Raw genomic sequence first — 26,062 nt, 5'->3', positions numbered from 1 at the left:
TGTTGTGAGAAACCACATATAAGAATTTTCTGAGACCTAGTGCTGGGTTAGAAAAACCAAACAACTTTATTCACATTCTCAGGAAAATGGGCTGCCCCCCTAGTGGAGTGGAGCAATGCAGGCTCACAGGCCTGTTTTTATAACAGCGATTTGGTCCTCCCCTCCAAGTGTTACAATCTACCAGCAGGCGCTGGCCAGTCAATCAGGGCTGCATCCCGGCCCTTCCCCATCGACTTTCTCATGGGAACTTCCCCTGGGAAGTTCTTTGAAAAGGCCTATATTTAAATTAACCCCCACCTGTGTACATCAGCCTCTCAAGAACCTCTTAAGCTGAATCTGAATTCACCTCTCAGACTCTTAAGTTCCCCATACAGTTTCAATTAACTTTGGGTGGGGGCACATTTCCCACAAGTGTAAACCAAGCTCTATGGAGAACCTACAGTCTTTGCTTGCTTGTTTCTATGTATTTATTTATTTAACAGTTATTTTCTGAGGTCTGTCTGGGGCCAACCTCAGACTCTCCTCTTAGCTCCTGAGCCACAGCTAGGCCCCAGCCACACTGTCCTGCAAATGATCTTGCTCCCCATGGTCCCTCTGGTGGCTGCAAGCCATAGCTGACCTCTCTGCCCCGTAACTGAAACCAGGGATTCAGCAGGTGCCCCCAGGTCCTGCCCCTCGCTACTGCACTCACCAGGTGTGTGCTAGTTCCTTCTCCCCTCGGTCATAGCTCAGGAAGCATCTGGTCAGCACAGCCGAGCTTGGCATCCCTCCACAGTGGAAGGTCTTTCAATCTTCTCGGACACTGGCTGTCGCTGAAATGAAAGTTCCCAAGGCTGAAGCTGTCTCCAGGGCTTGCTGTTTGTGGATTCTGCAGAGTCAGCCTGGAGGTGTTAGCACCTCACTCAGGCTGAACTTCCACCCCTGGAGGTGGGGGTCTTTCCTGGGGTCTTCTCAAATTGTCTTAGGAGGACAACTACTTTACCCCAAGTTTATTTCTGCTACTCTGAGGCGCTGTTCTGTCTTTTTGTGTAAAGGAAATTTGGAGAATGGAAAGTTTTCTGATCTACTCTGCCATCTTCCCAGAATCCTCTGTATTATGATATTTTAAATCTAATGTGGAGGGGCAGCTAGGTGGCGCAGTGGATAGAGCACTGGCCCTGGAGTCAGGAGGACCTGAATTCAAATCTGGACTCAGACACTTGACACTTACTAGCTGTGTGACCTTGAGCAAGTCACTTAACCCCAATTGCCTCACCAAAAAAAAAAGAAAGAAAGAAAGAAAGAAAGAAAGAAAGAAAGAAAATAAGAAAATCTAATGTGCTTCCTAACCGCCCCCCCCCCTCCAGTTTGGGGAGGGAACTGGTTAAGATTACTGATAAATTCAACAAGAGTTTGGGCTTTTAAGTATTAATTAAAGTGTATTGGGGCAGCTAGGTGGCGCCGTGGATAGAGCCCTGACCCTGGAATCAGGAGGACCTGAATTCAAATCTGGACTCAGACACTTGACACTTACTAGCTGTGTGACCTTGGGCAAGTCACTTAACCCCAACTGCCTCACTAAAAAACAAACAAACAAAAAACAACTAAAATAAAGTATATTAGAAGTTAGTTAAGAGAGAGAATGGAAAACCCTAGTCTAGATCTATTCAGTATAGCCATAGAGAAACCCTTGCTTTTCCTAGCAGTCCACGTGAAGTCCCCCACCATGCCAAAGTCCTGGATGAAAAGAAGCCTTCTATTTTTCTCTGTCTCCCTGCCACCAAGCTGAAGTCTGAACAAAAAAAAGACCGATTCTCCGCCACTTCTCCCAGAAGCCCTCTGTGAAACAGGAAGCAGGGCTGTCCACACACACAGCTCCAAGCTAATTGGCTGGTACCTTTTGTTATGGGGGGAAATGGGGTATGGGGTTGGGGTTTTAAAAAATTCCTCCTTAAAGAATTACACCCTCTTGCACAAAAAAGCAGTTAGAATAAGATGGTAGTTTATTTAGGGGCAAGAGAAGGTGGGGGGAAGGGAAACCAAGAGAAATCCTTGGACTTCTCTTGGGGAGATAGGTATGGAACAAAGCACGGGGCTCTGAGGTACCAATCTCCTCCAGCACACGACCTGAAGGTACTTTTATAGGGGACTGATGGGGGTGGACCATCTGCCTGTGGAAAGTTCCTTTAGTGAGGGAGGACCATCACCCACTGGTGGTGACTGGAGGAATTGGATGAGGGGTGGCTACATCTCTGAAGCCATCTCTCCCTTCAGGACACAAAGGCAGCAGCTTCACCCAAACTTATCTCCCCATGGGTAAGGGAGATCAGGATGAAGGGTGGAGGTCCCGAAGCTAGCTCAGTCTGATCTGGTTCTGCTTATCTCTCTAGGTGTATCTGTCCTCTGAACTTCTGAGGTACTTTGGGCCCACAACACTTTGATTGATATGACTCCAGACGGTTCTGTAGATGTAACTTCCAGACACCAAGTTATGTGTTTTCTCCTCTGATTCTCACAGTATCTTGCCATTTTCTTTATGTGTATATATATATATATATATATATATATATATATATATATGGGGTATGGGGTTGGGGTTTTGAGTCCTTAGGAATTCCTCTTTAAAGAATTACACCCTCTTGCACACAAATCCAATAGAATAAGATAATAGTTTATTTAGGGGCTGGGGAAGGGAAACCAAGAGAGAAATCCTTGGACTTCTTCTCATGGGGAGAAGGCATGGCATAGAGTGTGGCTCTGAGATACCAATCTCCTCGAGCAGGAGACAGGCAGATACTTTTATAGAGGACTGATGGGGGTGACCATCTGACTGTGGAAAGTTCCCTTAGTGAGGGATGACCATCCCCCACTGGTGGTGGCTGGGGGAATTGGGTGAGGGGTGGCTTTGGATCTCTCAAGCCATCTCTCTCTTCCTCCTGCCATAAAGGCAGCAGCCACACCCAATCTTATCTCCCCAGGGGTGAGGGAGACTGGAATGAAGGGTGGTGGTCTTGGTGCTAGCTCAGTCCAGATCTGGTGCCACTCATCTCTTTAGGTGTGTCTGTCCTTTGGCTTAGTTTCTCAAGGAGAAGGTTCTTTGATGTACCTCAGAAAACTTCTGGGGTGGCCTGGGACGATAACATATATATATATGAATATATATATGCATATATATACACATATATATATAATATCCTAGTTCTTAGCAAAAATAATCCAACCTTTATACTTCTCCCAAACACTAAATCATTATTATTATCAAAAAAATATATGTCCAATTAAATGCTTGACAAATTTTTTTAACCATAATGAAAACAAGTCTTTAGTAATAGCTCAAATTCATAATTTCATAGCATTCTGATCAAAAGAGGAGTTAATTTTCTAACAACACCATTGCATCAGCCTCTGGGTATCATTTTTCAAATTAACAGCATTTCTTATACAAAGATCATAGTAAAATAAAAGTTAGAAGCCTAGCAATAATATAAACAATACTATAAATTTTTAAAAAAATTTATTGCCCAAAATCATTAATTTTAGTTGAATGTACTTCTGAATCATCTTATGTAGAGAATCACTTCATCCATCTGTCAATTTGGCATTCTATACTAATCACATTAAGATTATAGAATAATTTGGAAGCAGTTTTTAAGCATATCACCTTAATACCAAGTATCAAATGTATTTTGCATTAAGGTTTGATCTACCTGTTGTGGTAAAAAATGGAAGGTTTAGCTGAATCATTTGAGAGTTGAGCACATGCTACTGAAGTGGCTTTTGAAGGACCTCCTTTTTGGGGAGGAGTCTGCGATGAACTTCCGGACTCCAGCTTAAAATTGAGGGAAGAACAGAAGTTTTCTCTCTCTCTGGCTTTTCAGTTTAGCCGTGGTGGTGCACATGTTTGGTGTTCGGCTCTGGTTCTTGGCCTGGCGGGCAGTTTGGGATTTGGTGAGTTTTATAAAGGAATATAGACTAAGCTTAGATCTAAGATTATTCATTTGTATTTCTACTTTCCTTTTTCCCTAATTGGTATCACCTTTTGTTGTCTAATTAATTCCCAAGCAATAAAAATGAATCCCTCACTGATTAAAGCTCAGAAGCTTCTTTTTCTTAGTGGTCTGGGAGATATATAACGGAAAAGTTAAAAGGGGGAGTTTAATGCTCATATATCCAATTTTAAATTTCACACTGTAGAGGGTCAAACATCAAAATTATCCTAATAGGACAATGCATCTCACTTTGAATGAGAACATATTATAATTTACTTTTAGGGCAACATCAAATCAAATCTGGATTTTCAATCACAAATGGTATTATTAAAAACCTCGGGTTTTCTTTTTTCTTTTTTTTTTAAGTGTGTCGTATATTTTTTTTAAGAGAACTTATTGTTAAACATTCACCAGCAAACCTTTCCTACCACTACAACCATTAAAGTTGGTCCTTTTTCTGTTTTTAATCAACATACGCATTTTATTTATTTATTTATTTATTTATTTTGTGGGGCGATGAGGGTTAAGTGACTTGCCCAGGGTCACACAGCTAGTAAGTGTCAAGCGTCTGAGGTCGAATTTGAATTCAGGTCCTCCTGAATCCAAGGCCAGTGCTTTATCCACTGTGCCACCTAGCTGCCAAGAGCTATTGGCTGCCAACACCCCAGATTATAGAGCCCATTGACTTTAGTTAGATCAGTTCCAAAGATCTATGGGGGCTTTCTCAAATGTTTCTTTGGGGCTCATGAAGCTCTAAAGGTTGGAACACACCCTTTTAATGATCCTTCAAGAATAGAATTTTAGGTTGCTACACTAAAATAATTGCTGCAAATTTATTCTTCAGTTTCTATTTGGTAAACATCATAACTTGACAGAATATTGTCAATTTTAAATTGGCTAACAGGCATTTTTCCAACTGACCTCTACAAATTCCAGACACAGAAAGTTTCTCATGTCCTTATCTCAATGAGATAAAATAAAACCTCATACCTTTCTTTCCAAACCCTTTACTTCCAACACTTCGTTCACGTTGTCAGTACAAATGAACTCCAATTTTTAAAAATTTTCTAATCATTCTCCTCATTTCAACCTGCTAAACCTACTCTCTATTCCCTTCCAATGGATTTTGTTTTTGTTTTTGTTATTTTGCAGGGCAATGGGGGTTAAGTGACTTGCCCAGGGTCACACAGCTAGTAAGTGTCAAGTGTCTAAGGCCGGATTTGAACTCAAGTCCTCCTGAATCCAAGGCCAGTGCTTTATCCACTGTGCCATCTAGCTGCCCCTCCAATGGATTTTGACTAAAGTTCACAAACTTCAAAACTGCATCTTTCTTTTCATACTCTTATTTAACATTTCACTTACCCTTGTTACTTTTCTTTAATCCATCTCATCTTTTTTTGAACAATCATATCCCAGTCTAATGCTCCACTGAATCTCTCCCGTACAAATTTTCTTATACTGTGTATTTATTAATTAAATTTCAAAACTTTTATATTTTGAGTTGCATAGTCTATTTCAATTTCTTTAAGATGACTTTGCTTCTACTTTACCTAAACGATTAAGTTCTTTTGAATGTTTTACAGAAGAAAATACAGTGGCAAAGTAAATAATTCTCCTAAGAGAAAATTTTCATTTGAGAAGGGCTAAAGACTGAAGATTGCAATCCTTTTTTTTTTTCTTTAAGGCTTTCTTAGTATTCTCTAGGCAGTGAAATCACCTTCTACTAAAATTAGGAATCTCGGATAAAGCACCGGCCCTGGAGTCAGGAGGACCTGAGTTCAAATCTGGCCTTAGACACTTAACACTTACTAGCTGTGTGACACTGGGCAAGTCACTTAACCCCAATTGCCTCACCAAAAAATCCCAAAACAAAATTAGGAATCTCTCACCCTCCTAGAGAAAGGGTGATAAGGAAAAAAAAAAGATCTTAAGTGTTATTTGCATGTAATCTCGGCCCTAGGGAATTGCAAACCTCTCTCCCCCCCAAAACCAATAAGATATTTTAGCATTTACCAAAACATTCAAACCATAATTTATAAATTTGCAATAAATATATTACATTTCACTTTTTTATATTTTGCTCTTTTTAATTTTTTAAGATATTACTTTCCAGTTACAAATTTAGACTCTAGTTTATAATGCCATAAATTTCTATAAACCAGGAAAAATATTTCCTTTCTATCTTGTGCCTTCATCTCTGTAACCTTAACATGGCTAAGATTGAAAAGACTGAGATGATATGCTGCAGTTTTTCTTGCCTATTTTGAAACTTTATCTCCCACTGAAAGTCTGATAGAAAGGTCAGTGGAAATAAGTCCTTACTTATTAGAGAAAGGAGTTTATTAGGTATGAAACTTCATTAATCTTCCCCACTATTCAAAGCTCACTTTTTGCAGTATTTTACCCCAGTTTTTATGACTCAGCTAGGTTTTCTCCTTCAAAATTTCCAAGGTAAATATAACTTTGTGCACATAGGAGAACTTCTGAAACGAAAGCCCCATTCTTTCCATTTTACTGCCTCTGTTCAACAAAGTTTAGCTTCCTACATTAACCTGAGAGGTTTTTGTTGTTGTTGTTGTTTTGTTTTTTTGTGGTTTGGTTTGTTTTGTTTTTGGCAGGGCAATGAGGGTTAAGTGACTTGCCCAGGGTCACACAGCTAAGAAGTGTCAAGTGTCTGAGACCAGATTTGAACTCAGGTACTCCTGAATCTAGGGCTGGTGCTTTATCCATTGTGCCACCTAGCTGCCCAACCTGGAGTTTGTTAATAGTCATAGGTGGGGCAGCTAGGTGATGCAGTGGATAGAGCACCTGTCCTGGATTCAGGAGGACCTGAGTTCAAATCTGGTCTCAGACACTTGACACTTCCTAGCTGTGTGACCCTGGGCAAGTCACTTAACCTCAATTGCCTCACCAAAAAAAAGGACAAATAGTCATAGGAGGGTTGAGGGGAGAAATACAGGAAGAAAAAGAAAAGGAGAGACGGAGACAGAGACAGAGAGAGATGGAGAAAGACAGAGATCCACTAGAGGACTAGCTGAATCTCACCAGATTGGGGTGCTGTCCCCAGAACCTTTGGGTGATCTGTTCAAGAGGAATACTAATTTTTGGATCAGGGCAGCCAGACTAGCTCTAACCCATGTACATAATTCCTTGGGCTAAGGAAAATACAGCCCCTTGGCTTTTTGGACAACCAGAGTCCTCATCCTTAAGACCTACTATGGGGTCAGGAGTAACTGTAGCCAGGGACAAACCCCAGGATACTCACCAGGTTCTTGCCATGCCAATTAATCCCATATAGGTTAGACCCACTCACCTCCATCCTGAGATCACAGAGCCTCAGCATCCACAGTCATGGAGAGCCTCCAGGCTTCTTGGGTAACCATCAGGGATCCCAGTTATGACACTAAATTGTTGGTTGAGAACCAACCCAAACCTGAACAAAGTTTTAGAAAGTTTACTAAGTTGTCCAACAGAGAAGAGAGCCAAGATAGGTGGCCTACTACCCTGAAACTATGTAGGTTTTACATTATGTAGAGTTCAAACAATGTCACAAAGAAACAACAGCTGAGTGACCTCTATATAAGCAGATAAAGCATGTAAGTTCCTTGAGGTCCCCACTCCTTTGTGGCTAATGCTCCTCCTTACCCTAGCACTGTGACCCAGGATTGTGACCTGGATCCAAGTGTGGGCAATGCATCAGAGTGCTCCACCCAGTGCCAACAAAGGCACCCCTGTAATCTCTTTCTGACCAGTTGTCCAATTCCCTTACCATCTGTGGAACGAGAGCTCTGGAAGCTATTACCATAGCCACTGATTCAGTCACCCCCAGGACCTGCTGCTGTTTTTCTGGAGCCCAACACAATCTGGGATAGACTTCATTCCACTCTCACCCTGTGTGACAGACCTTTCCTGCCAATCTTCTAAGTTGTCTTGGGCTAGAAATTTGTGTCACCCTATCCTTTTGTGGGTTCTGCCACTCCAAAATTTGTCTTGAGGCATTATTTAAAGTTGTCAGAAAGGGAATTTTGAAGAGCATAGGTGAGTCCCTGCCTTTTATCCACCATCTTGGCTCTTCCTCTGCTCCAACGAGATAAAAGAAAGAGGGAAATGACCAATATGGACAGAAATATAGTAGCTCTTTTAGTATAATAGCAAAGAATTGGAAACTATAGGGATGCCCATCAATGAGGGAATGGCTGAACAAATTGTGGTATATGAATGCATGGAATATTATTGTGCTATAAGAAATGATGAAGGGGATGGTTTCAGAAAAATCTGGGAAGACTTGTATGAACTTATGGAAAGTTAAGTAAGTGGGAGCAGGAAGACAGTTTATATAGTAATAGCAGTGTAAAAACAATCAACTTTTAAAAGCCTTAGTAACTCTTATCAACATAATGGAATCAATCACAATTCCAGAGGACTCTTGATGAAACAGGCTGCCCACCTGCAGATGGAAGACTAATCAAAGCAAATTTTAGATTGAGGCATATTTTCTTTTCCTTTATCTTCTTTTTCTTTATGTTTTCCTTCCTTCCTTTCTCCCTCCTTCCTTCTCTCCCTCCCTCCCTCCTTCCTTCTATCTTTCTCTCTTACTTCCTTCCCTCTTTCCTTCATTCCTTCCTTCCTAACTCTATTTCTGGAACATAGGGAATGTGGTTTTGTTTTGCATAACTACACATATTTGTAATCTTTTTCTTTCTGTTTTTCCTTCTCAATAATATAGAGAGGGAGAGAATTTGGAACTGAAAATAAAGTAAAATTGAATGTAAGAAGAGATCATCGGTAACTTTGAAGTTAGTTTCAGTTGAATGAAGAAGTCAAAAGCTAGATTGTAGAGGGCTTGGAAGAAAGAGGAGAGTAAGTAGAGGCACCCACATTTAGAGTGCAGAGATTACATACAGCTTTCTTGAGGAGTTCAGACACAATGGGGAGGAGAGGCTATTGAGGAAGGTCAGGTTAAGTGAGTGCTTTCTAAGGATGGGGGAGATAGGAGTTTCTTTGCAGTGAGCAGAAAATATACAACAGATTGGAAAAGATGAAAGATATCTGAGTGGTAATGATGGAGGGAGCAAGTTTCTGGGGAAGATAGAGGATCCTTGTTAAAGTATTTGCCTTGGCAAGGAGAAGAGCCAACTCTTTATGTGAGACAGGGTAGAGGAAGAGAGTCTGAGGGATATGGGATGAGGCGGGGAGAAGAGGGACCTCTTGGTGAAAGACTTAGCTGAGAGTTTGGGAGGAAGAGTCAATGGGAGGATAGAGAAGGAATGAGAAGATTTGGAATAAACACTGGAAGCAGGTGATCGGCTTCATCCTGGAGGCATAAAACAACTGCCATGCTGCTGGAAGGGCCCAGTGGATTTGTAGTGGATTTGGTCAACTAGTTTTTGTGACTTTTGACAGTTGGATCCAGCAGTGAATAAATTGGAGTAAAGGCAGCACATGGTGGGACTAATCCAAGGCTTGGGAGTGGCACACAGGACAGGGGATAGTCTAGAGTTGGACTGATTTACTGAGGTGAGATGAGGAAGGGGGCAGAGGGTCCAGTTCAGGGATGATGACCAAGGAAAGAAGTGAGGGATGGAAGGTTACAGGCCACAGTGAGGTCAAAGAGAGGGTTAGTGGTCACAGGGCAATGTTGGAATGATAAAGTGGTATAAAATAAATGCATTTCAGAGTTATGAACACAGCAGTAGAACACTTGTGGGTGACAGCAAAACCCTGGGTATAACCATCTCTATGTGTGGTTGAGATGGGGCAGAGCAATTCATGGGAAGGAAGTAGATAGAGAAGCTAGGGGGTTAAGGATCTAGAGGAAGTAGTGTGCATATTGATGTCCCCTAGGAACAAGGCAGGAACTGGTGTAGAGAAAAAGAGCCGGGAACTGGACTCATTGAAGAAAAAAGGAAAATTTCCTGGGGTCAGTATATGATATCAACTTGATATGTTGATAAGTTTCTATTGCATGGACCTCAGAGAAGAAGAGGACAATGAGTGAACTGGTGGAGGCAGAGTCTACAAAGAGCACTGGGGAACAAGGTGTTATCTGAAAGAGTACTGGAGAGACAGGAGACACAGTAGTAAATGACTTTAGTAATGTACTGTTTGATCAACCCAAAGACTCCAGCTTCTGGGATAGGAACTCAGTATTGGACAAAAACTGCTGGGAAAACTGGAAGATAGTATGGCAGAAACTAGGCATAGACCAACATCTTAGACATAAGAGGTGATACCATAGGTAAATTAGGAGAAGAAGGAATAGTTTCCCTCTCAGATCTTTGGAAAGGAGAACAGTTTATGACCAAAGAAGAGATAGAGAATATTATGAAATGCAAAATGGATGATTTTTATTACATTAAATTAAAAAGTTTTGTACAAACAGAAGCAATGCATCCAAAATTAGAAGGGAGGCAGAAAGCTGGGAAACAATTTTTGAGGCCAGTCCTTCTGATAAAGGCCTCATCTCTAAAATATATCAAGAACTAAATCAAATTTATAAGAATCCAAGTCATTCCCCAATTGAGAAATGGTCAAAGGATATGAATAGGCAGTTTTCTGATGAAGGAATCAAAGTTATCTATTGCCATATGAAAAAATGCTCTAAATCACTATTGATTAGAGAAATGTAAATTAAAACAACTATGAGGTACCACCTGACACCTATCAGATTGGCTAATATGACAAAAAAGGAAAATAATCAATGTTGGAGAAGCTGTGGAAAAATTGGAACACTAATGCATTGTTGGTGGAACTGTGAACTGATCCAACCATTCTGGAGAGCAATTTGGAATTATCCCCAAAGGGCTATAAAGCTGTGCATACCCTTTAACCCAGCAATATCACTATTAGGGTTTTTCCCCAAAGAGATCATAAAAAAGGGAAAAGGACCCACATGTACAAAAATATTTATAGCTGCTCTTTTTATGGTGGCAAGGAATTGGAAATTGAGGGGTTGTCCATCAATTGGGGAATGGCTAAACAAGTTGTTGTATATGAATGTAATGGAATACTATTGTGCTGTAAGAAACAACGAGCAGGCAGATTTCAGAGAAACCTGGAAGGACTTGCATGAATTGATGATGAGTGAGATGAGCAGAACCACGAGAACATTGTACACAGTATCAACATTATGTGTTGATCAATTGTGATAGACTTGATTCCTCTCACCAATACAATGGTACAAGAAAGTTCCAAAGGACTCATGATGGAAAATGCTCTCCAAATCCAGAAGAAAAAAAAACCCAAACCGTGGAATCTAGATGTAGATCGAACCATACTATTTCTATTGGGGTTTTTTTTGTTGTTGCTTTTCCTTTTTGCTCTGATTTTTCTCTCATAACATGACTAATGCAGAAACATGTTTAATGTGATTGTACATATGTAACCTATATCAGATTACTTGCTATCTTGGGGAGGGGGGAAGGAGGGGAGAGAGAGAGAAAAATTTGAAACTAGAAATCTTATAAAAACAAATGTTGAAAACTATCTCTAAACGTAACTGGAAAATAATAAGATGTTTATATGGGGAAAAAAGAGTACTGGAGAGAGTGACCCAGAAAGAAGCATCCTCGGCAGAGAATAAGATCTCAGTGGGACAGAAAGGATGGAGGAAGTGAAAAGAGAAGTTTGATATCCAAATGTTATGGGCCCAGGTCACCCCAGAAGTTTTCTGGGGTACATCAAAGAACCTTCTCCTTGAGAAACTAAGCCAAAGGACAGACACACCTAAAGAGATGAGTGGCACCAGATCTGGACTGAGCTAGCACCAGGACCACCACCCTTCATTCCAGTCTCCCTCACCCCTGGGGAGATAAGATTGGGTGTGGCTGCTGCCTTTATGGCAGGAGGAAGAGAGAGATGGCTTGAGAGATCCGCAGCCACCCCTCACCCAATTCCCCCAGCCACCACCAGTGGGGGATGGTCATCCCTCACTAAGGGAACTTTCCTCAGTGGGATGATCACCCCCATCAGTCCTCTATAAAAGTATCTGCCTATCTCCAGCTCGAAGAGATTGGTATCTCAGAGCCACACTTTGTGCTGTAAGCCCTAGAATTAGCCGCCCCTCCTCCTCTGTTTCAGCTGCAGGGGCCTCAGAGTAAGGGGCAAGGATGGAAACCCCAAGCCTTGGGCATGGTGTGGCACAACCCATGCGGAGGCCCCAGGAGCGCAGCAGGGGCACAAGCCCCTTGAGCCCTGGGCGTGGGATGCATGGCACTCTCAAGCCCCCGGCCATGGTGCTAGCACAGCCAACGAATTAGCTTGGCATGCATAGGTGGTCAGCCCGAGTTTCAGGTGAGAAAGAGCGGCTTTTTATATCCAGGGAAGTTAGAAAGAGGGTGATGCTAAGGAGACACAGAGGTTCGCTGCAGTGAAAGAGAGGACACTAGAGAGGCGATACAGCGGCTTACAGTTAGAAGGAAGGGTCGCTAAGGTGAAGCAGAGGTGGCTAAAGAGAAAGAAGTTACATGGAGAAAGGAGACTCACTGGGGATGTGAGCACAGATGGCAGACAAGCAGCCGCGCCCACAGGAGAGAAAGTTAAAAAGGGAGAGTGAGTCCATTTTGGCCAAGGTTTCAGGTCATATACTTTGCATTTCTTTACCCTTATCTCTTACATTTATTCTTATAAATAAACCCTTGTGCTTTAATTGAAAAAAGAGGCATTTGCTCATCAATTTGGGAGAAGCAGTTCTGGGAATTTTTAAATGGCCCATACTAAATTAGCCAACCAGGAGTTCACAGATTAAGACCCAGTTAAAATAACATTTTTACAGTGCCATGCCTTCTCTCCATGAGAAGTCCAAGGATTTCTCTCTTTTTCCCTTCCCCAAGCCCAATTTGTGTCAATGGCTGTGAAGGTGGCTGAAGCAGGCGACAGCAAGGGTATCTGCGCACCCTGGGCAATTGCCAGTCATGCTGACCTTTGTCTCACCACTGGACTTCTGTGACTCTGGAAAAGAGTGAGGCCGATGACTTGGGGCAACTCCTTCACTTAAAATCCAGGTCACAGGCAAGTCAGACATCACCCCATGATATCCTCGGTCCTCTTTGAAAACAAAAGAGAAATCACAGTATCGAAGCTGTTTACATGCATTTCTATATGTACTTGTCTCTCCCTGCTCTATTGCAACTATTGACCTCCCTGGCTTCCTGTGTATCCCAAATAAAACCTCACCTTCTACTCCTCTTGATTATTTTCTGTATATTTACCTTGTAGCTCACTTTGTATACATTTGTTTTCTTGTTGTTTCTCCCCTTAGATTGTGAGCTCCTTGAGGGCAGGGAATGTCTTTTGCCTTTTCCTATTCTCAGCACTTAGCCCAGTGCCTGGCATACAGTAAGCACTTAATGCATGTTTATTGAAGTGAATTCTTTGTAGGGGGGGGGGGTGTGCTTTAAGTTGCCCTTGATAAATACTTATTGAGCTTTTCTGGGTCAAACAATATTGTGGAAAACATACCACAAGAAGTAGAGCCATCAGTAGCCTCTCAGAGTGTTGAAACAAGGGCAAAGACTTGCTCTCCATTCAGGGAAAAGGTGCTACATTCAAGAGCAGAGTAGCTATGATGGCCACAGCCAACTTTCCAGGAGAAAAAAAAAGGCCAAGACCAGAATGATTGTACTGAGGCTTGAGTGTCTTGAGTCCAATGCTGGCTATTAAGAGACATCAGCAATTTGAAATGGGAGGAGACCCCAGAAGAAGGAGTAGAGTGATTCGGTCCTAAGCTTCATCTTTTTATGTTCATAACAAAACATTGAAGTGCTGATACTTACACTTCTCGGTTTGTATTTGTAAAGACACCAGAATTGGGAGAGGCTGCCCAAGATAAGGGATGGAGTAAACCAAGCCCCACATTGTGTGAAATTTTTCCCATAAAGGAAAAGTTAATTAATGCTTGGAGATGTATGTGTTGTGACTTTACTCAGATTCTGAACCCGATCTAAATCTATTTTCAAATTAATCTTAGCTCAAAACCTTGTCATTTGGACAGCCTTAATGGGGATTTGGGGGTGTGGGGGGACTTGGCTGCTAAAACTCTTATTAAAATCAAGACTTGATCATTGATAGCCTATGTTTCCAGTTAAACTAGGAATGGAGAATGATTGTGAGAAAATGGGGGAGGGGCTGACTCCTCTCCCTATCCACAGCCAAAGGCTAGTTTGGGAATACACCTACAGGCCATTAGTGGGTATTCAGATTGAGAGATTTTCTGTCTCGGAAAGTGGATTCAGATTTATTTTGAGAATAGAAAAAGACATTCAAATGCTAATATCTACAAATGAGGATTAATTCAAATAGAAAAGAACTTCCCACTGGAAGCAACTTCCTATGAGATCCAGAGGGGAGGAGTTGGAATTCCACTAGATTGTAACTCTGGAAAGGAAAGAGGGAGGGCCAGGAAAGAGGGAGGAGACAGGAAGAGATAAAAGCAAGCCCAAGGGCCTGTGTCGAGTATCCGTGTTCACTCCATGAGGGTGATTCATTCTTGTGAGAATGACAATAAATGAGCCTTTGACACATCACCAGTGCTGAGTTCCAGAAGTTATTAGAGTGATATTTCTCACAATTGGAGGCCCCAGTGATATTTTATGAAATTATGATTTGAAAGGAGCCTTTGGGCCTCCGAGTCTCAGCACTGTTTCAGTAGGATGTCTTGCTGTGGTCAGTGGTCGAGTAGAGGACTGGAGCTCAGAGGTGGGTGGTTCCAGAGAAGGAACCCTAGCAGCTGGAGATGTCCCAGACACAGATGGATTGGGTGAGCTCATCAAGGGGGTAAAGATTTATCAGAGCAGGGAAGAATGGGAAGAAAAGGGCTGTTAAGCTGAGTATTTCCAGGGGTGGTTTTGGCAGCCTGGAGAGACTGAGGCAAAAAACCCCAGCTGCAAGCCATGCAGTTAAAGTCTGTAAGCTAATTGGTTTATTTTTGGGGGGCGGGGTTATAGGGGATCCCCAAACCCTGAATTAGCAAAGTCACCAAGGACAGTGCTGAAGGAACTGAGTGGCCTCATGGGAATTTCTAGAGAAATGATCAGGAAAGAAATTGAACCCTGTTTGTAACTGACAGTGAAAAAGAAATGGGATAAAATATTTGGGGATGAATGAGTTTTGAATGGGGGGGGGACGCCATGTGTTCTAAAGCCCCCTCCCCCCCTCTTTTCTCATAGCAGTATCTGCTGTGGGGGAAGGGAAGAACTGAGAAAGGAAGTTTCAAGGGGATAGAAACTGTCTGAGAGTGTCTGTGTGTGAGTGTGTGAAATTGTCTTACATGTTCAAGTTTCTGTAAAAAAAATGTGTAAATTAGTGCTTGAAAGTCTGTGCTGTGCCAGATTAAGGAAGTTGGGGAGGGACAGAAAGAAGTTTGCTACACTAGCATTGTTTTGCAAACCAATTAGAAAGCTGCAGATAGCGTTAGTTATTAAATTAAGGAATGGGGGGCGGTTCATACAAACCAAAGTCAAGTCTCAAACTTTAAATGGGTAAGAAGCCCGGCTCACTGGCTTAGAGCCGGGCATGGAATTTGAGTGCCTAGTGGGCCACTTTTGGTAGATGTACTTTGTAGTGGAATGGCTTAGGAACAGAAGGGAACTGCTTGAGGTGGGTGGTTCTTGGGTGAATTGGTACTAGAATGAAATTGTCAATTGAGGTTCTATGGGATGTCAGGTGTCGCTGAAATGTATTATTCTGATACTCTATATATGTAGGGGAGAGAGGTGCCTAGCAGTTTCATTGTGTTGGACATACTGTCAGGATGCGGATGAATTTAATTGATTGTGGCAGTGGTTCTCTGTGAGAAAAAGAGCAAGAAATATATCCATAGTGAAGGGAGATGGATTGTATGGAAAGGATATGATATGGGGGGAAATGGGGTATGGGTTGGGGTTCTTAGGAATTCCTCTTTAAAGAATTACACTCTCTTGCACACAAAAAGTAGTTAGAATAAGGCGGTAGTTTATTTAGGAGCCAGGGAAGGGAAGAGTTGGGGGAGGGAAACCATGAAAGAAATCCTTAGACTTCTCCTGGGGAGACAGGCACAAAGCACATGGCTCAGAGGTACCAAATCTCCTCGAACAGGAGACTGGAAGGTACTTTTATAGAGGCCTGATGGGGGTGGACCATCTGCCCGTGAAAAGTTCCTTTAATGGGAGAGGACCATCCCCCACTGGTGGTAGCTGGGGGAATTGGGTGAGGAGTGGAGGACCGTCCCCCACTGGTAGTGACTAGAGGAATTGGGTGAGGGGTGGCTACGGATCCCTCTTCAGAATACAAAGGCCACAGCCACACCCAAATTTATCTCCCCAGGGTAAGGGAGACCAGAATGAAGAGTAGGAATCCGAAGCTAGCTCAGTCCAATTTGGTTCAGCTTATCTCTCTAGGCATTATCTGTCCTCTGGTTTAGTTTCTCAAGGAGAAGGTTCCTTGATGTGCCCCAGAGAATTTTTGGGGTGCTCTGCACTCCATGACAGATATTTGTGTATGGAGCAATATAGTTAAAAAGGAAGGGTCTGGGGAAGAAAAGTCTTGTTTGACTGCTTGATGAATGGAGAGCATGAATCTGGGTGAGCAGGCTGAGTGGGGAGACCTGAAGAAGTTGGACCCAAAGAGGGGATGGATAGCCAGCAGCCCACAGGGAAGGAGAAGTGAATTTGAAGAGAAGCATGCATGTTGAGGTTAAGGCATGGCAAAATCAAGTGTAGTGCAAAAGCAATTTGTGTCTGGAGACCTAGAGTTAGCTTGAGGTGGATATGATATGGTGGGAAAATGGGGTACAGGTTGGGGTTGGGGTTCTTAGGAATTCCTCTTTAAAGAATTACACCCTCTTGCACACAAAACGTAGTTAGAATAAGGTGATAGTTTATTTAGGAGCAAGGGAACGGAAGGGTGGGGGGAGGGAAACCATGAAAGAAATCCTTGGACTTTTCATGGGGAGATTTGGCATAAAGCACATGGCTCAGAGGTACCAAATCTCCTCGAACAGGAGACTGGAAGGTACTTTTATAGAGGCCTGATGGGGGTGGACCATCTGCCCGTGAAAAGTTCCTTTAGTGAGAGAGGACCATCCCCCACTGGTGGTAGCTGGGGGAATTGGGTGAGGAGTGGAGGACCATCCCCCACTGGTAGTGACTAAAGGAATTGGGTGAGGGGTGGCTACGGATCCCTCTTCAGAACAGAAAGGCCTCAGCCACACCCAAATTTATCTCCCCAGGGTAAGGGAGACCAGAATGAAGGGTAGGAATCCCAAGCTTGCTCAGTCCGATTTGGTTCCTCTAGGCGTTATCTGTCCTCTGGTTTAGTTTCTCAAGGAGAAGTTTCCTTGGTGTGCCCCAGAGAACTTCTGGGGTGCTCTGCACCCCATGACAGATATATACAGAGGTGAGTCTGAAAATGTCATGACAGAATGGGACCATAGGCTGAGAGTCCTCAAGGAAGACAGTTGAAGCAAAAGGCAGGAGTGATGGAAGAGAGGTGGACTGAGATGGAAATCAAGGGACATAAGCATTCATGGGAAGGCAGAAGGCAGAGATGAAGGTATGGAAAAGTTAGCCTAAGCATAGGTCATGAGTGAGAAATGGCTAGGTGACTGGAGAGAGTGTGGATAGGTTGAAGGCAGGGAGAAGTGATTGACTGGAGTATGGAGAAATTTGTTGTTTTTCAAGAAGCAGGAAGGAAAAATCCAGCTGTTTGCCATTTGGCTCTGTCAGTGGAAGAAGAGAGTGGGAGACATGTTGGAGCAGAGTGCCAGGAAAAGAGACAGGGTGTGGAGTCAGAGATATAGGAATGGACAGAATGACACAGTGGGAGGTGTGTGAATGAAGAAGTAGAAGTGCTGTTTTCCAGAAGGTGGGTAGAATGAAGTGAGGCTGATGGGAGGGTAGAGGGAATCCTCACTATTTAGGTGAAGTTGAATGGAGGGAACGCCCTGTGGAGGGAGAGATGACCAATGGGGGAAGCCTAATCATAGAGAGATGACTAAATAGAGAACAAGTACTTAGTTGGAGAAATGTTGAGAGGTAGAATGCATTTGCTAGTGAGATGGAGGATTGAAGAGATGATGATATGGAATGAGACACAGCTGTGTGAAGGGCAGTAGTCACTGAGAGAGGAAATAGATGCCAAAGGGAATAAGATTCAGAATGGATTCTCAGAGAGCCTGTGAAAGCCAGTTAGAAACAGCTGGCTGCAGAATCTGTGGAGAGGTAGAATGATGCTGTGAGGAAGAGGTGAATTGCTAGAGATAGAGTCATCGTCCTTGAGAAGTCCTTGAGAGATAACATGTGGTGAAAGAGGACTATGTGTGGAGAAATAGAGAAATTTAGGGGTGAGTGAATGGAGCAATGAGAATCCTGAGAGTTGCAGGTGATATGGGGGGGGGAAAGCACGTGGGTCCTTAGGATTCCTCTGTAAAGAATTACACTCTCACACAAGACCTAATTAGGAATAAGAGAACAGGTTTATTGGGGTACAAGAGAAACCGGCCGGGAGGAAGGTTTTGCCAGAACAAAACGCTTTCCTCCCCGCCTAACTTGTGGGGTGCCATTTTATAGGGTTTAGATGGGGGTGGGTAAGAGTCTCTTATTGCATGAGGGGCTGGTGGTCTTCCCTCGTTGCGCTGGGGTGGGAAGAATCCCTCGTGAGAGATCTGGTGGTGGGTGTCAACTCTGTCCTGATGGGTCTAAGTCGTCTGCTGATGGTCGGTTCCAGGCGGTCTTCTCCTGGATTACCTCATCCAGATGCTTAGAATGACTGGAATGTAGGGTGATGGTCCTGGAGCATACTGAGTTCAATCTGTGCCGCTTATCTCCGTTAGGTGCGCGGGAGCATGCGTGTGTGTGTGTGTGTGTGTGTGTGTGTGTGTGTGTGTGTGTGTGTGTCCTTGATTGTGTTCAAGGAGAGGCCTACTTGATTTCAAGGGAAAAACCCCTGAGGTTTCAAGGAAAAGCTTCCTTGAACCCCCCAGAGAATTGTTGGGGTGACTGGGGCCCATAATCCTCCCATGACACAGGTATGAAAGGAAGAAAAGTGTTGGAGAAGAAGCTTCCAGGAAAGGAGAGGTAGAATGTAAGAGAAAAAGGACAGAGAGAGAGGCAGTATGAAAGGCCTGAATATGGGAAGATTAACAAGTGGAGGGAGAAGGTAGGAAAGGTGATAGAGATAGAGAGGAAGGCAAGACAGATAGGTTGTGGACAGCAAGAAAGTGGCAGAGAGCAAGAGGTGAAATGTGAGAGGAAGAAGGCAGGCTGTGTGGATGTTGGAAAATCGAGAGTGGAATGGAAGGTCCTGCCTCCTTGGAAAAGGGGAGAAATCAGCCCCCAGAATGAGCCACACCCTCTCAGAGTTCAGCCAAATTTGGCGGTAAGGAAAGGAAAAAGCCAGCATGTTTTAACTTCAAGCTTGTTATCTGATGAGTTTCTAATACAGTTGCAGAGGTCCTTAGAGTATGTTACCAGTAGTTATTATAAATCCACTTGATTTGATTGAAACTAAAATCTGCCCTAAAAGAAATCTACTAGCAGTTTACTTTTCTGTAATAAGGTTTACCTCCCAGGGTTGTGGAGTTCACATGATTGTGAATATAAATGATTTTCTGTGTAAAATACAGAGCAAAATGTTATGGGAAATAATAGTTTATTTGAGGGAGGAAAGCTAGGAGAGAGTATGGTGCAGAGGCATGGCTCTCTGGGATAGAGACCATCCCCCACTGGTGGTGGGATTTGGGTTATGATTCCTTTTTTTTTTTTTTTTTTTTTGGCGGGGCAATGGGGATTAAGTGACTTGCCCAGGGTCACACAGCTAGTAAGTGTCAAGTGTCTGAGGTCGGTTTTGAACTCAGGTCCTTCTTAATCCAGGGCTGGCGCTTTATCCACGGCGCCACCTAGCTGGCCCCCCCCACTTATGATTCTTATTTGAAATGAGAACATGTGTAGAAACACATGCAAACTAGTTAAGATGTTCCTTTTTTTTTTTTTTTTTGCTGGACAATGGGGATTAAGTGACTTGCCCAGGGTCACACAGCTAGTAAGTGTCAAGTGTCTGAGGCTGGCTTTGAACTCAGGTCCAGCTGAATCCAGGGCCAGTGTTTTATCCACTGTGCCACCTAGCTGCCCCACGATGTTCCCATTTTTTAAAGGAATTCTGAGGACAGTATCCTATGTTTATATTCTGAGTTAAAGCTAATTCACATTTTTTTTTTTTGCTGTCATCATTATCCTCTGTTGTTAAATCCATATGAGACTTGGATTATGGGAATTTACCATTTGAGACATTAATTGCCTTTATTCTGGGTTATCAGACCTGAGCAGCCAAGATGCTAGCCATCCATGAAAGGAATACATACAAGAGCAGGCATGGAACTATCATACAGAAGGGGAGAGATGCGCAAAGTCCAAGTACTGCACTGCTTTGGGAAAGGCTGAGAAAATGGCCATTGGCAAGAGCTGAGGCTGGATTCTCTTGGTTTAATTCCCTCCTTTCCCTCCCCCCCAATCCCATAGCACTGGACGGCCGGGCTATGCCATCTCATTCTATGCCTGATGCTATGGACATCCTATGCATCTGATTAAACCTGACTCAGTTTCCCCCCCACATATTGCACTGGCTGCCACGAGGCTTGACAATGTTCACTTCTGTTCTTTTATGGTAAACCCCATAATCATTTCAGGTGTCGTGATAAACATGATGTTGAATTTGGCCGTGGCATCTGTTACCAGTTATATTAGATTCTTTAATTTCTCATAATGACATGAGGATAATTAGGCAGATGATGCAAAAAGTGATGAAACAAAGATGAAGCCTTGTATTAAAGAAGGGTAGATGAGTATAACTTATGGGCTCTTTTTGCAAGTAACTGTAAGGTATTAGCTACCTCACCAATCTGTAGACTCCTGGCTGGAACTTCCAATCTGTAAGGGTGTTGTTGTTGTTGTTGTTGTTGTTGTTGTTGTTGTTGTTGTTGTTGTTGTTGTTGTTGTTGTTGTTGTTGTTGTGTGTGTGTGTGTGTGTGTGTGTGTCAATTGGGGTTAAGTGACTTGCCCAGGGTCACACAGCTAGTAAGTGTAAAGTGTCTGAGACCTGATTTGAACTCAGGTACTCCTGAATTCAGGGCCAGCACTTTATCCACTGCACCACCTAGCTGCCCCAAGTGGGGTTTTTAAAGATCTCCCCAGGTTCATTAAGCCCCACATGGGCCAATCTGTAGGGGCCTGCCCCCTCCCCAACTGCTTCTCCCAGACTAATAAGAAACGAGATTAAAAAGACTCCTTTCAATAAAAGCAAAAAACAGGGTTTATTGATAAGAATAAACTTAGAGATAAGGACAAAGAAAAGCAAGATATACCTGTAACCTTGGCCAATGGACTCTCTGCTTCGCCTTTAACTTTCTCTATCCCCCTATGCATCTCTCAGTCTGTGGATGTGGCTGGCTTTCTAATTTTAGCCAAAAATGGGGTCATGAATCGCAATTAATTAATTCTTACATAACTTAAGGAGACATCCACTTTCATTAAGAAGTTATTATGTGGGCAGCTTGGTGGCGCAGTGGATAGAGCACCGGCCCTGAAGTCAGGAGTACCTGAGTTTAAATCCGGCCTCAGACACTTAACACTTACTAGCTGTGTGACCCTGGGCAAGTCACTTAACCCCAATTGCCTCACTAAAAAAAAAAAAAGTTATTATACATTTTAAAACTGAATCAGAAATATCTCAAGTTTGTTTCAAAAAAATTAGAGCAGGGTAACTTATAGAATGTTTTGTTACACCTGATGAAAAGTCAATTTTGTTTAAGTTTACTATGTGGTGTGGAAATAACATCTGTCTGTAGAGCATGTCCTATAATACAAACATGGTTTATTATGGACAACTTATTTGACATGCACTGTTTTGAAATTAATTGCTTAAGTGTACTACAATTGAAGTTAACTTGGTATGCAAGTTCATTTGTGATCATTTTCTTATAAAGATATTCTGTAACCTAAGTTTTATGTGAGGATTAGAGCTTAAACAATTGAGTAAAAATCTTTGAAGGATTGTTGGTCAAATACACACACACACATAATTTGGAAAAATTTAAGAGTTCTGCTTTCTGTGGTATTTTGAAACATTTAAGTAATAGCCTGCAAGTATCAAGGTAATGGTAACCCTTGGGTCTGTTGTTAATAATGTTTGTTAAAGATAGAATTGGGGGCAGCTAGGTGGCGCAGTGGATAGAGCACTGGCCCTGGATTCAGGAGTACCTGAGTTCAAATCCGGTCTCAGACACTTAACACTTACTAGCTGTGTGACCCTGGGCAAGTCACTTAACCCCAATTGCCTCACTTAAAAAAAAAAAAAAAGAATTGGATAAAGCTGTAAACAATATGGGAGGGGCACTCATGTTATAATTTTATTGAGATTTTAATAGGACCTGATAAGTAAATCTACTGGAAAAGTGCCCTGGAGACGAGACATCTTCCAGACTACCCCAAAGAAAGTGGTTCCACTGACTGGACAGCTAGATGGGACATCTGAGATCCATGATGAAATTCTAACTGAATGGACATGGGGGGTGGTGTTACTGAAGTCATAAAGAGACTTGATACTAGCTAATGCTGTTGATTGTGCTGTACAGGGTATTTCTGAATAACTGGCTATAACTAGCAAAATGGCTTAGGAAAACAGGATGGTCCTCGCTATGATGTTAGCAGAGAAAGGGGAAGTGTGTGTGTCATGCTGGGTGGCCAATGCTGCACCTTTATCCCAAATAATACTGCCCCTAATGATTCAATAACTAGAGCTTTGAAAGGCTTATATTCACAGATTTAGACCAAGGGGCAGAGGAAAAAAGGAATGAGAGGAGCTCAATAGTTGAAAATAAAGAGGAGGGACTGTGAGATAATAGGGGAGAGGTTGACTCCTCTCACTATCCACAGCCAAAGGCTAGCTTGGAAATACACCTACATGCCATTAGTGGGTATTCAGATTGAGAGATTTTCTGTCTGGGAAAGTGGATTCAGATTTAGTTTGAGAATAGAAAAAGACACTCAAATGCTAATATTCACAAATCGGGGTTAATTCCAATAGAAAAGAACTTCCCACAGGAAGCAACTTCCCATGAGATCTATAGGGGAGGAGTGGGAATTCCACTAGATTGTAACTCTGGAAAGGAAAGAGGGAGGGCCAGTTATGTTAGGGGATAGGAAGAGATAAAAGCAAGCCCAGAGGCCTGCATCCTGTATCCGTGTTCACTCCATGAGGGTGACCCATTCTTGTGAGAATGACAATAAATGAGCCTTTGACACATCACCAGTGCTGAGTTCCAGAAGTTATTAGAGTGATATTTACCATAATGATACATGAAAAGGATAGGTAGGGACAGCTGGCCTTAATGTATATGCTTCATGCAAATGAGAGAAATCAACACTTTCAAGAGTTACCTTGTTTTAAAGTATTATTTTAATGAGGTCAGTACTTTCCATACATATTTGGGCTGAGTAATACTTTGTGGAAAACTAAGGAATATTGATTGAAATGCCTGGTCATTAAAATACTTACATCTTGTTAATTGAGATCTGCCAATGTTTTTTTGTTTTGTTTTGTTTTTTGGGTTTTGTTTTTTTTTTAGTGAGGCAATTGGGGTTAAGTGACTTGCCCAAGGTCACACAGCTAGTAAGTATTAAGTGTCTGAGGCCAGATTTGAACTCAGGTACTCCTGACTCCAGGGCTGGTGCTCTATCCCCTGCACCACCTAGCTGCCCTGAGTTCTGCCAATGTTAATGCTGTTTAAGGGGTGTGTTGGAATGAGAGTTGTTTTTTAAAAAAGGGTTGCAATAATGAAGACTCGATCAGAGGTCACTGACTCTTTGGCATAACCATACTTCACATAGTGTTGTTTGTGATGTCACACCCCTTTTCGGCTTATGCTCTTTGAGGGCTGGACAATGTCTCTTCAGCTTTCCCCAGTGCTCTTCTGACAAGGTGTGCTTGATGTTTGTCTTAAGAATGAATGAAACAATAAAATTCTATTCAAAGAAAAAAAAAAGAATGAATGAAACAGGGAAAGCTAGGTGGTGCAGTGGATAAAGCACCAGTCTTGGATTTAGGAGGACCTGAGTTCAAAGCCGGCCTCAGACATTTGACACTTACTAGCTATGTGACCCTGGGCAAGTCACTTAAACCTCATTGCCCCACACACAAAAAGAATGAATGAAACAACCTATAAAAGGGGACCTTTCCTCTTCTTCTGGGTCTTTGGCATTAATGGAGGCAAACCCTGAACCTATTTATTGACAGGTAGCATGCTCCTGTGAATAAATGTTATCTTGCACAATAATCTGCCTAGTTTACCCTTTTGTTAAAATTCAATTGCAATCCTACCATGTTATGTCAATAAAACTCTTAAAATACAATAAAAATAAGAGCTCAAATATTAAAAAAAGAATGAATGCCATGTACATATATACTTGTTGATTGATCAGCTGGGGGATAGTTGAATAAATTGTGGTATATGAATGTAAGGGATTACTACACCATGGCTTAGTGGCTGCTTTCAGAGAAACCTGAAAAGACTTATAAGAACGGTAGTGGTGTAAAGTTAGCAGAAGTGGGAGAATAATCTATAGAATAACATGAACCCTTTGATGACAAAAAAAACTTTCAAAAATTTTTAAGAACTAGAGTTGATGCTATGACTAACCACAATTCTAGAGGCCTGATGAAGATGCATACTATTTCCTGATTGAGAGGTATATGCATTCAAGCTACAATGAGACATACATTTTTGGGCATGGCCAACATGGGAATTTGTTTTGCTTGACTATGCACATTCGTTACAAGGCTTTTTGTTTCTTATAAATTGGAGGTGGTGGTGGGAGAGGAGGAGCAGGGATAGGGTTGCCAGAAAAAAGGAAAGAGAAGAGGAATATTGAAGCATTATTTAAAAATGCACAAAAGACAAGAATCACACACAAGCAAGACAGCTTTGAAAGTTATATTTGAATTTATTATATAGCTACAAACAAACACAAGCCAAAATAATAGAGATTCAATTTCATATGAAATCTCATTTCTGTTTTATTATTAGAATATATATATATGGAAATGCTAGCTTTTAACTGGTGTTTCTTAGGTTCAGAATTAATTTTTTTAAAAGCTTTATGGTTATAAATAAACATTGATTAAGTGCTTACTATACACCAAGCATTGGGCTAGCGCTGGGGATACAAATAGAAAAATCAAGACAGTTTCTGCTCTCAAAGAGCTCACACTCTCACGGAGTGGGGGTGGGGGGAAGAAGACTTCAAAGAAAGTTCAGGTGCAGAGCCAATGGCTGCAGCAGTGGGGGAGACAAGAAGGCCAAGAGCTCCTACATGGATAGGGCTTTATTTAGGTAGTTAATATGACAGGGCTGGGGGACTGAAAGGCATAGAGGCACAGCATATGGTAAGGCTTGGAGGATCTTGAGAGAAAGGAACAGGTTACACAGTAAAGTCTGATGGTGCTCCATCTCATCAGAAAAAAAAAAAAACCATGAATAGTCGAGGCCTGAGTGAAGGGGGAAGGCAAGATGAGTGCATACCTCTGCTGGTGGTGGCTCTTCACAATGCCACTGTGGAAAGGCTTAGGGTCAGGAGATAGGCTAGGTGTCTGCAGTCTGGTCACCACTGACAGGTCCTCAGATGGCCCTAAGCCCCCTCTTTTTCTGTTCATTTGTATATGGAAATGATCATCTATCAAGTTAATAATTGTTTAAAATACCCCCCAAAAATGAGAATGACAATGTAGTTTGACAGAAACTCTTAACTGATGAGTCTGTCCAACACAAGAAGTACAGAAGCAACAGTGGGGGGAAAAAGTGATCAAATGAAACAAATCAATGAATAATACAGCTCTACAAAAGGAGATCTGTAGCTATAGATAGTAAGTGTGAAAGAGGTGCTAAGTACAAGTGGATCCACCAACAGCAGAAAGTATTGGCAAACAAGATGGTCATAAAAGCCAATGATGGCATTTGGTGCATCAGGCTGATGTCAGGGATTTTTCCAAGGGGAAAAAAAAGACCTGAATCTCTCTTGGAGTCACAGAAATTCAGTTCCATTCCCAATAGCATTTATATAGATCTCATG

Source organism: Dromiciops gliroides, chromosome 4 (genome assembly GCF_019393635.1).
Source record: "Dromiciops gliroides isolate mDroGli1 chromosome 4, mDroGli1.pri, whole genome shotgun sequence".
Classification (NCBI taxonomy): Eukaryota; Metazoa; Chordata; class Mammalia; order Microbiotheria; family Microbiotheriidae; genus Dromiciops; species Dromiciops gliroides.
Note: the sequence above shows the minus strand (reverse complement) of the source record.